This window comes from Triticum urartu, chromosome 6A (assembly GCF_056163025.1).
Source record: "Triticum urartu cultivar PI428250 chromosome 6A, HENAU_Tu73, whole genome shotgun sequence".
NCBI lineage: Eukaryota > Viridiplantae > Streptophyta > Magnoliopsida > Poales > Poaceae > Triticum > Triticum urartu.
Genome location: NC_141878.1, coordinates 561,674,197 through 561,687,014, shown reverse-complemented (window position 1 = coordinate 561,687,014; position 12,818 = coordinate 561,674,197).

Genomic DNA, 12,818 nt, shown 5'->3' with positions numbered 1-12,818 from the left:
CCAATACCTGGCAGGTTCTTCGAGGATCTCACCCGTGCTATGATCCTATGATGATTCCTTCTCTTTGGGTGTCCACCGCCCGCACCTCAGGAGCCATGAGTGAACTAGATTATTCGATAGTATTCGATCTGTATTAGCTAGTGATGTATTCAAGATATTCGAGACGATGTATTTTGAGATTATATTATTCGATAATATTCGAGACGATGTATTCGACATTATATTCGATGATGCATACTAATTATCTGGATTATTCAAGATGCATATTATGTACTATGATTCAGTTTTTCTTTATTGATTGCATGCATGCATTCTAATTTGAATACTTAATTGTTTTATATTTATTTTGTATTAGTTAAATAAAAGTTATGGACAATACCGACAGAGAAGGATAGGAGGCCATGTTCAACATCATACGCTCATCCCCTCGCCCACATGAGTTTGAAAAAGATGACGGCTCGCAATATTTGTAACCTGCCGGTGAGGGTATGATATTTGATGAAGAGGAACGAATAGATAAAGTCGAGAACTATGATGACGAAGAAAATGTTGTTCTTGAAATAACAAAGACCGGCGAGGTATATTTATATAAGCAGGCATCTGGTGATCATCACATGTTTTAATTGATTTATATATATATTAACGGATCGATCTTTCTTCTTTCAGCCCTCCGGATCGAGCAAATCTTCTACAAGCAGCAGGACAGTTCGAGGCCCGGCCAAAAAGTTGAAGGATGGCGTAAAGTACAACATCGATGCCATCAAACCTAATGGCGAACCGGGCGAACCTAAGAATAATGCGAACAAGTTCATTCGTCAATGCGGATTTCTTATGAAGGATCAAATAATCCCGATCTCCATTCACGAATGGAAAAAGCCAACAAAGGAACGTCCAGATCTTTCTTTTGTCGACCAAAGAGCAAAAGATCGGCTTTGGGAATCTCTCATGTCACATTTCACCCTACCAGATCATTTCACAGATGCAAATGTGGAGAAAGTCAAGAATGCTGCTCTTAGGAAGATGGCGGTAGCATTCAACAACTTCAAGAAAAGTATATGGGCCAAGTACGTCAAAGGAGGAAAGATGACTCCAGAATTCAAGGGAACACTGGAGAAGGCAAGAGATCACTAGGAAAATTTCGTGAAATTCAAGGAATCAGAATTAGCTCAGGAACGGTCAAGAATAAACAAGATCAATGCCGCGAAAAAGGAGTGGCACCATAAGCTGGGGCCAGGTGGCTGCGAGGTGGCCCGACCTAAGTGGGATCTCGCTGAGCAACAGATGGTGGATGCAGGGGTCATTCTAGTTACGTTGAGCTGGCACCCTAGGTCCAGGACTTGGTTCTATGCACATGGGGGCGTTGGACCCAAAGACATGCAAGGTTTTGGAGCGGGCAAGTCTTAAAGGAGTCGACCTTAGTATACTTGTTGCAATAGAAGAGGCTCGAATGGGGGTGTTCACGCCCAACAAAGAGAACGACGAGCTTACGCGCGCCCTGGGAAATCCTGAACACCCAGGAAGAACACGAGGCAAATGTGTTGTTCCATGGTTTGAGGGGTTTGCGGACTGGAACGCCGACTACAGAAGTCGTGCGAGAAAGAAGATGCATGAGGAGAAGAAGAGGAAGGTGGAGGAGGATCAGAGAAAGCAGGAAGCAGACCGCCTTCACATCGTAGAATCAAAGCACGCGGATTTGGAACTCGCTTTCCAGCGGCAGTAGCAGCAGATCGACTCACTTAGCCAGGAAAGGGGATCTCAGCAGCGGCAGCGGCAAGTGGATCCCGCATTGGATAGCACCGTCCCATCCATGCCGAGAAGCAGCATGGGTTTCGCCCCGGGTGATGGGGCACTGTTGGATAGATACCATGTGGATGACATCATGGATAACACTAACTGTGAAATACACTTTAAAATGAAGAACATATCCATGAAGGTGGTGGACGGCATTGCTTATACAAATCCCCCAAAAGCAACCTTCCTTTGCAATCTGATTCTAGGTGGCTATGCTTTGTCACGGTTGATGAAGTGGTGGCACAATATTCGAGGCTAGAGCTTGACATTCCTGGAGGTGACGACGAGCGCACACTGGGAGAGGTCATACATCGTATCATTCTATGGAGAAAGGATTGCATCATCTTTCCAAGGCCACCGACACCGCGTTAGCCGGCTCCTCCTCCATGTCTGCCACCGCGTCAGCAGACTCCCGCTCCTCCAAGTCAGCCACCGCCCCAGTAGACTCCAATTCCTCCAAGTCCACCAATGCGTCAGCCCACTCCTCCTCCTCCTCCAAGTCCGGCGTCAGCCCACTCCTCCTCCTCCAAGTCCGGCACCGCGTCAGCCCAGTCCTCCTCCTCCAAGTCAGGCACCGCGTCAGCCTCTCCGCCGCCTAAGCAACAGCAGAAGAGAGGCGCCGCAGCTACGGCGGCTAGTGGTACAACAGGAGGCAAGAGATACCAATTTGGTCCAAGCCTTAAGACTCTTCCTCGGTTACCTTATGACCTAACCGAAGAGGAGAACGAAGCCGAAGTGAGGGCCCAGTTGAAGGCCCATTTTGGACCGAAATCGCCATCGCCGCCAGAGGAGAAAGTACCTGAGCATGTCATTGACCACTTTATTCGTATGGCTGAACCACCAGCTCCCAAGTATAGGGACTCAGACTATGAGCGCCAAATCAAGAAGCCATATCAAGCACACAAAAAGGAGTTGAGTGAAATGTCTCCAACGTATCTATAATTTTTGATTGTTTCATGTTGTTATATTATCAATCTTGGATGTTTTATAATCATTTTATATCATTTTTTGGTACTAACCTATTGACATAGTGCCAAGTGCCAGCTGTTGTTTTTCCATGTTTTTTATATCGCAGAAACTCAATATCAAACGGAGTCCAAATACCACGAAACTTTACGGAGACTTTTTATGTGTCAGAAGGAACACAACGGGTAGCCTACATCTTGAAGCAGTAGAAGAGAGTAGATGGTAAGTTAACCAAGTATCGTCGCATAGCATAATCCTACCTGGCGATTCTCTCCTCGTCACCCTATGAGAGAGCGATCACCGGGTTGTATCTGGCACTTGAAAGGGTGTGTTTTATTAAGTATTCGGTTTCTAGTTGTCATAAGGTCGGAATACAACTCCGGGTCATCCTTTTACCGATGGAAACGGCTATTCAAATAGATAAACTTCCCTGAAGGGGTGCACCACATTACCCAACACGCTCGATCCCTATGGCCGGACAAACTTTCATGGGTCATGGCCGGCCTTAGAAGATCAACATGTCGCAGCCCTACCTAGGCACAACAGATAGGTCAGCACGCCGGTCTAAATCCTATTCGCGTAGGGGTCTGGGCCCATCGCCCATTGCACACCTGCACGTTGCGAACACGGCCGGTAAGCAGACCTAGCCTCCCTAATACAAGAGCAAGCGTTCCAGTACAATCCGGCGTGCACCGCTCAGTCGCTGACGTCAAGAAAGCTTCAGCCGATACCACGACGTCGAGTGCCCATAACTATTCCCGCGTAGTTGGTTAGTGCGTATAGGCTCGTGGCGAGACTCAGATCAAATATCCAGATCTCGTTAAGCGTGTTATTTGAAGTATCCGCGGACGCCGGCCAGGGCCAGGCCCACCTGCCTCCTAGGTGGTCTCAACCTGCCCTGTCGCTCCGCCATAAAGTATCACTCGGGGGCCACCAGGAACCTAGTCTGACCACTACCTGGGTGGAACGACCTGCCCCTTCAGCCCCAATCTCTGAACGGTACCATAAGTAATGTAGAAGTATATAGTATATGTACCCACGATCACCCCCGAGGTGATCACGGCCTAGTACTATAGCATGGCAGACCAACAAGAGTGTAGGGCCACTGATGTAATACTAGCAACCTATACTAAGCATTTAGGATTGCAGGTAAAGGTAACAACGGTAGTAACAAGGACAGGCTATGCAGCAGTATAGGATCAAATCGATGAAACAACAACACTACTCTAATGGAAATAGTAGAGGAAAAGAATAGGTGATATCAGGATGAATAAGTGGGGTTGGCTTGCCTGGAAGCTCTGCAGACAGATTCAGATCCTCGACGATGAAGTAGTCGATCACCCTTTCAACCGCGGTCTCGGGGTCTACCGGAAAGAAGTAACGAAGGGGGACACAATAAATAACAGAGCAATCAAAGCATCACAAAAGCATAACATGGCAATACGTGGTGCTAGGGGTGACCCAACATAGTACTAGGTGATACTGGCGAATGGGGAAAACATCCGGGAAAGTATTCCCGGTGTTTGACGTTTTCGGGCAGATGAAACGAAGGTGGGTTGTTGCATGTTCGCTATGCTAGGGATGTGCGGCGGGCGAACGGACTGCATGTTCGGATTCGTCTCTTCGTTCTGAGTAACTTTCATGTACAAAGTATTTTCATCCGAGTTACGGATTAAAGTTTTTCTGAAATTCTTGGATTTATTATTAATTCGAAATTGAAAACAGAATTTGCTAAGCGTGCCCAAAAGTAAACCCACCGAGAGGCTGACTGGTGGGTCCAGAGGGCCTAATTGACCAAGTCAACAGCCCAGTCAATAGTCAACTGGTTTGACTATTGACTAGTCAAATATGGCAGGTGGGGCCCAGTTGTCATACTCTGTAGTTTTCTAACAATGTTTAGTTAATTCCTAATTTAGGGGTTATTAGAGGGTGGCCCACGTGTCAGTCTACATCTATTGAAAATATTTTAGTTAAGCAGTTTAACTAAACACAAACTAAAAAGTAACTTAACAGGGGGCTAATCCCCAATCATTAAGGGTCGACCTGATCTAGTAGGGACACAACCAACCTCGGGGCCTGCCTGCTCGAGGCAAGGGCTGGCCACGACGGCAGAAGTGGCAGCGGCTGCAGCGGCAACTACAGCGAGCAGCAAGGGGAGCGCGGGCACGGGCCAGGCGAGGCCAGCGGCGGCTGGGTCGCAGCCGGCAGCGGTGCAAGAGCACGGCGCGCGGAGTGAGCAACATGGAAGAGAAGGCAGTAGCAGTGTTAGCAGCAGAACGCAGAAGCAGCGGTGACAGAGTGCGGGAGGCTGGGCGAGGCCACACACGGGCTCTGGGCTGTCCAAGCGGCCGGAGCACGACGGCAGCGCATCCAGGAGGCGGCTGGGCGTGGCCACGAGCGCGCGTCGCGGGCGCGGCGGATCGCAGGCGAGCACGGGGCGGGCGTGGGTTGCTCGGGTGAGGCACGCGGGCGTGCGGCGGCCGGAGGCGGCCTACGGCAGGGGCTTCGACAACAGGGGCGAGGGGGAAAAGTGGGGGACGCGGTGGCTCACCCCGGGGAGGTCGGGATGCGCTCAGGGTGGACGGGGCAACACTTGAGTGGCGGTTCCGACAAAGACGACAGGCGGCAGAGGTTGAAGGAGGGTTTGATCCCGTTGATGGAGAGGGCCTCGGCTTGAGCCGAAGGGCGGAGCTGACGTGGACAACGACGGTGGTTCTCCGGGACGTCTGCATGAGGCGCGGGGTGAATGGAGGCCGTGGGATCGACGGCATCGCGGCGCCAGAGGCGTTCGGGAGAGAGTGACCGGGAGTGAGGGAGTGAGTGGTTGGTGCTAGGGTTAGGAGGGGAAGGAGGGAGGGGGCCTAGCGATGTTAAGTAGGGCGAGGGGGCGCAGATGTGCGCCACGACACCATGGCGTCCGTGGATGTGCTCCACGATGCCCCTGCTACAGGTTGAAGGAGGGAGAGATGGGCTGACCTGGGTAAGTTGCTAGATGGGCCAAAAGTGCCCAGTAGCTGAGGTCTTTTGATTTGTTCTATTTTTTTTCTTTTAACATTCACCGTTTGCATTTAAATAAGCCACCAGATGACCTTGCAAAAATGTGAAGCTAGTCAAAAAAAATACTAGGAAATATTGAGCATTGCCACAAAAAGTTTGAGGTCAGTATAGTTTCATTTAAATTTTTCATAATTTGAAAAAGCTTTTAGAACATTGTTTTGGCCCCTGTTTTAGTTATTTTAGGGCACTTAACCACTTCATAACATGTTGGTTTCACCATGACAATTATTCAGGGACTATTTGCAACACTATGAACATTTTAGTTTTGCAGTTTGAAAAAACATTAATTTGACTTTCAACATAAATCTGAATTGGAGTTTGATTTTGAGCAAGTGGCACTTAACCTTGAGAAACATGATGACGTGGCAAGATTAGAGGGGATATTACTGTAGCATGATTCTCGGGGTGTTATAGATGGCTTTATCTCTCTCTCTCTCTCTCTCTCTCTTTATTCTCAATACAATGGTCTCTTGGAGATCCATATGATGTAACTCTTTTGCGGTGTGTTTGTTGCGATCCGATGAACTTTGAGTTTATGATCAGATCTATCTCTTTTTATATCCATGGAATTATTTGAGTTTATTTGATCTCTTTTATGCATGATTGCTTATACCCTCGTATTTCCTCTCCGATATTTGGGTTTTGTTTGGCCAACTTGATCTATTTATCCTGCAATGGGAAGAGATGCTTTGTAGTGGGTTCGATCTTACGGTGGTTGATTCCAATGACAGAAGGGGAACCAACACGTATGTATCGTTGCTACTAAGGATAAAACGATGGGGTCTATCTCTACATAGATAGATCTTGTCTGCATCATGTCATCATTCTTATTGCATTACTCCGTTTCTCCATGAACTTAATACACTAGATGCATGTTGGATATCGGTCGATGTGTGGAGTAATAGTAGTAGATGCAGGCAGGAGTCGGTCTACTAATTTTGGACGTGATGCCTATGTAATGATCATTGTCTGGATATCATCATGAGTGTTTGAAGTTCTATCAATTTCCCAACAGTAATTTGTTCACCCACCGTTTGCTATTTTTCTCGAGAGAAGCCACTAGTGAAACCTACGCCCCCGGGTCTCTTTCTCATATTATTTGCCTTTGCGGTCTACTTTTATTTGCTTTTATTTTCAGATCTATTAATCCAAAAACCCGAAAATTCCTTGCTGCAGTTTATTTTTTTGTGATCTATTTATTCAATCTATTACAACTTTTTCCCGTCACGCACCAATTTCTGGCACCGTTACCCGAAAGGGATTGACAACCCTTTTAACACGTCGGGTTGCGATGATTTGTTATCTGTGTCTAGGGGCTGTTTACGTTGTGTTGCTTGGTTCTGCTACTGGTTCGATATCCTTGGTTTCATATTTGAGGGAAATACCTACCGCCTTTGTGCTGCATCATCCCTTCCTCTTTGGGGAAATACCGACGTAGCTTCAAGCGACATCAAAAGGAATTTCTTGCGCCATTGCCGGGGAGGATCTTCAACACATACCAGGTTCCTAATCACAAATCTCATCTCCTCGTAATTTATATTATTTTCCATTTGCCTCCCATTTTCCTCCCCCCCCTCACTTCACAAAAATTTGCCGTTTTATTCGCCCTCTTTTTCGTTTGCCTTTTTCTCGTTCGATCTTATGTTTGCTTGTGTTGCCATGTGTCTTCTATATGCTTTCATCTTCTCTTGCTAAAAATATATTGATATGAATCCCCATCCACTTGCTAATCTTTTTAAAAGATCCAATCATGATGAACCAATTGCTAGTGAGTTGAGTGCACTAGATTATCTTTATGAAGTTTTGCTTGAGATTCGTGAATCTGAAAATTGTGATGAATAAATTTATGAAGTGATTCAAGACAGCTCCTTGAATGAAAAGCATGATTGCAATGATTTTACTATAAATTCTATTATTGTCAGTTGTGCTAATAATATGCAAAACCCCAACCTTGGGGATGCTAATTTTGCTATGTCCACTACTTGTTGCAACGATCATGATTGGGGTGATTCTTCTTATGATCTTGAAAATTTATTTAAGCCTCATGAATATTTTTGCAATAATATTGAAAGTGGGTTTGGAAGAGCGTCAACTCTAGGTAAAAATAATCCCACGTATTTGGAGAGGTTCAATCTTATGACATTTTTGATAAAAGTGGGCTTGGAGAGGTCATGACTTTATTTGAGGATAATCCCACTATTTTGGAAGAGTGTCAACGTTGCATGCATGTGGATCATATAGATAATAATTTATGTGATAGTTATTTTGTTTAATTTGATTATGATCCTACATGTAATTATTATGAGAGAGGAAAATATGGTTGTATAAATTTTCATGTTACTAAATTACCTCTTGTTATGTTGACATCGTCAATGTTTCACTCCTCTTCTTTGCATATGTTAGATGTTTCTTGTCTTGATAATTTTTTTGCTTATAAAATTCCTATGCATCGGAAGTATGTTATACTTAAATGTGTTTTTCATATGTTTCATGATGCTCTCTTTGTGTTTCTATTACTATCTTTCATGTGAGCATCATTGAAATCTTATGCCTAGCTAAGGGCGTAAAACTATAGCGCTTGTTGGGAGGCAACTCAATGAATAAAATTTATTTTTGCTTTTTTTGCTTCCTTTTTTTGAGTGTTAGCACACTTATGCTACTGTTATGATTGTGTTTTTTATGTTTTAATTAGTGTTTGTGCCAAGTAAAGCCTTTAGACTTCTTGGGTGATAGTTGTTTGATCTTGCTAAAAAACAGAAACTTTTGCGCTCACGAAAATAATTCTCATTTTTTTACCAGAGAGCAATAAAATACCCATTCCACTTGCAGTAGATCAATATACAAATTTCTCAGGTCTTCCTAATTTTTCAGAATTTTTGGAGTTACAGAAGTATTCGAAATAGTCAGATTGCTACACACTGTTCTATTTTGATAGATTCTGTTTTCTTTGTGTTGTGTGCTTATTTTGATGGCTCTATGGTTTTCTTTTATGGTTTTTTGCCATAGAATAGTTGTAATACAATAGATATAATGCAATAACAAAATATGAATTGGTTTGATACAACACTTATAGTAGTGATTTATTATTCTTATACTAACGGATCTCATGAAGGTTTTGTTGAGTTTTGTGTGATTGAAGTTTTCAAGTTTTGGGCTATCTTACGATGGATGAAGGAATAAGGAGTAGAAGAGCCTAATCTTGGGGATGCCCCGGCATCCCAAGCTATTATCCAAAAATGAGCAACCAACTAAGCTTGGGGATGCCCCCGAATGGCATCCCTCTTTCTTCTAACGACCATCGGTATTTTACTCGAAGCTATATTTTTATTCGTCACATACTATGTGTTTTGCTTGGAGAGTCTTGTATGATATGAGTCTTTGCTTGTTTTATTTTTCGTTTTAAGTCTTGATCCCTTGCTGGACACACCTATTTGAGAGAGCCAAAATTATGTCGTGACTTGTTAGAATTGCTCTCTATGCTTCACTTAAATTTTTTATGAGCTATGGACTTGCTCTAGTGCTTCACTTATATCTTTTTGAGCATGGTGTGCTTAGTATTTTTGAAGAAATGCTCTCTTGCTTCACTAAGATTTATTTGAGAGTTAGTAAAATTTTCAAGAAATTCTCTCTTACTTCACTTATATTAATTTGAGAGAAAGAAATTATGCTCATGATCTTCACTTATATTTGTTTGAGCTTGTCAAAAGCAAAAAATGAAAATTAATCCCAAAGTGATAGATATCCAAGAAGGATATAATAAAAACTTTCATGAATATCATTGGATAAAATAAACTTGATTCTTAGTAATAGTTTTGAGATATGATGATGTGATATGTGAGTCATCTTGATGAGTAATTATGCTTTAGTGAGAATATTGGTGTTAAGGTTTGTGATTCCCTATGCAAGCACGAAAGTCAATAGTTATGCAATGAAATTATATCCTACTTGCGGTGCATTATTTGGTGTTAGTTATGCTTAACGCTTGCTTATGAGATTATTCGTTTCTTGGTTGGTCGCTTCTCAATCTTTTGCTAGCCTTCATTTTGCACTAAGTATGATCACTACTTGTGCATCCAAAAACCTTTAACCCAGTTTTGCCACATGAGTCCACTATATATACCTATATGTGGTATTCTTTTGTCATTCTAAGAAAAATTGCATGTACCATCTCTAATTTTCAAAAATAAACTTCTCTTTTGTGTGTTAATTTTGCTCACGGAGCGGTGATGGGTGGCTAATATTTTCCATGCTAGATATGTTATTCTCGTGATAAGTGTTTATTCACTTGTCATTGCACGAGAGTAAGGCAAAGGTATTAGGGATGCCCAGTCCCGAAATGAAAAAAAATGAATTTACTTTATGTTGTCAAATAGTAAATTCCTTGGAAAGTGTTGGTATGGAGGGCAACCATGGATACGACTAGCCATCGAAAGTGAAAGTATGGTGGAAAAAGGAATAAATTTTATTTTCTGTTTGGGAACCGCCTATGATATTTCTAAGCATGGAAAGTATTGGGAACTCTAACTCGTTTTCGTTGGTGGGATGGATACACCTCCCAAAATGTTTTTATCTCTGAGTTTTTCGCTTTGAGCTCTGGCACCTCTACAAATCCCTACTTCCCTTTGCGAAGAGCCTTTCTTTTACTTTATGCAATTTTTATTTTTGAATTTGAGTCTCCATATTCTCTTATAAAAGCACCAACTAGGAAGCAATATGATCATACTTGAGTATTGGATGTAGCTAATATGTGAGTGTGTTTCATGAATGGATCAATGGTTGAGCATGATGGGCTAGGGATAGTTTATTTTAGCGTTGATATTTTGAAAGACATGGTTGCTTGTTGATATGCTTGAGTATTTAAATTATCATGTCAAAACTACACTATTGCTTTGAACAATATAAAAGTCCAAATGTCCATGCTATAAAGAAAGAAATATGATATGACATGTTAGGCATCATTCCACATCAAAAATTCTGTTTTTATCACTTCCCTACTCGAGGACAAGTAGGAGTTAAGCTTGGGGATGCTGATACGTCTCCAACGTATCTATAATTTTTAATTATTCCATGCTGTTATATTATCAATCTTGGATGTTTTATAATCATTTTATAGTCATTTTATATGGTACTAACCTATTGACAGAGTACCAAGTGCCAGTTGCTGTTTTTCCATGTTTTTTACATCACAGAAAAACAATATCAAACGAAGTCCAAATGCCAAGAAACTTTACGAAGATTTTTTATAGGCCAGAAGGAACACAACGGGCCCTGGCTGCACCTGGGGGGTGCCCCGAGGGGAGCACAACCCACCAGGGTGCACCAGGAGGCCAGGCGCGCCCTGGTGGGTTGTGCCCACCTCCAGTGCCCCCCAGACCGCTTCTTTGCTCTATAAATACCCCAATATTCCCAAAACCCTAGGGGAGTCAACAAAATATTGATCCAGCCGCTGCAGAGTCTAGAACCACCAGATCCAATCTAGACACTACTACCTCTTGAGCACCGTTGGTTTTCCCTTGAGGAGGAAAGGGTGATGCAGCAAAGCAGCGTAAGTATTTCCCTCAGGTTTTGAGAACCAAGGTATCAATCCAGTAGGAGACCACGCGCAAGTCACCTCATACCTACACAAACAAATAAGAACCTCGCAACCAACGCGATAAAGGGGTTGTCAATCCCTACACTGCCACTTGCAAGAGTGAGATCTGATAGAGATAATAATAATAAAACAATAATAATAAGTTCATAAGAACAGAGTAACGCCTTAAGCAAGATGACATGATGTAGAGGGATAAACTCATGAAATATGATATAAGCCGCATCTTGTTATCCTCGATGGCAACAATACAATACGTGTCGTTTCCCTTTCTGTCACTGGGATCGAGCACCGCAAGATTAAACCCAAAGCTAAGCACTTCTCCCATTGCAAGAAAGATCAATCTAGTAGGCCAAACCAAACTGATAATTCGAAGAGACTTGCAAATATAACCAATCATACATAAACGAATTCAGAGAAGATTCAAATATTGTTCATAGATAAACTTGATCATAAACCCACAATTCATCGGATCTCGACAAACACACCGCAAAAGAGTTACATCCAATAGATCTCCAAGAAGATCGAGGAGAACTTTGTATTGAGATCCAAAGAGAGAGAAGAAGCCATCTAGCTACTAGCTATGGACCCGAAGGTCTGAAGTAAACTACTCACACATCATCGGAGGGGCCATGGAGTTGATGTAGAGGCCCTCCATGATCAATGCCCCCTTCGGCGGAGCTCCGGAAAAGGCCCCAAGATGGGATCTCTTGGGTATAGAAGGTTGCGGCGGTGGAATTAGGTTTTTGTGGTGCTCCTGGATGTTTGCGGGGTACGTAGATATATATATAGGAGGAAGAAGTAGGTCGGTGGAGCAACGAGGGGCCCACGAGGGTGGAGGGCGCGCCCAGGGGGGGTAGGCGTGCCCCTGCCTCGTGGCCTCCTTGATTGTTTCTTGACGTCCACTCCAAGTCCCCTGGATCACGCTTGTTCCAAAAATAACGCTCCCGAAGGTTTCATTCCGTTTGGACTTCGTTTGATATTCCTTTTCTACGAAACACTGAAATAGGCAAAAAACAGCAATTTGGGCTGGGCCTCCGGTTAATAGGTTAGTCCCAAAAGTGTAAATAAAGCCCATTAACATCCAAACAGGTTGTATAATAGCATGGAGCAATCAAAAATTTATAGATACGTTGGAGACGTATCAGACACCATCTCGGATGGGGTTCACCACCTCCATTGGTGCCTCTCCGATGATGCGTGAGTAGTTCTTTGTAGACCTTCAGGACCATAGTTAGTAGCTAGATGGCTTCCTCTCTCTCTCTCTCTCTCTCTTGATTCTCAGTACAATGGTCTCTTGGAGATCCATATGATGTAACTCTTTTGCGGTGTGTTTGTTAGGATCCGATGAACTTTGAGTTTATGATCAAATCTATCTCTTTTTATATCCATGGAAGTATTTGAGTTTCTTTGA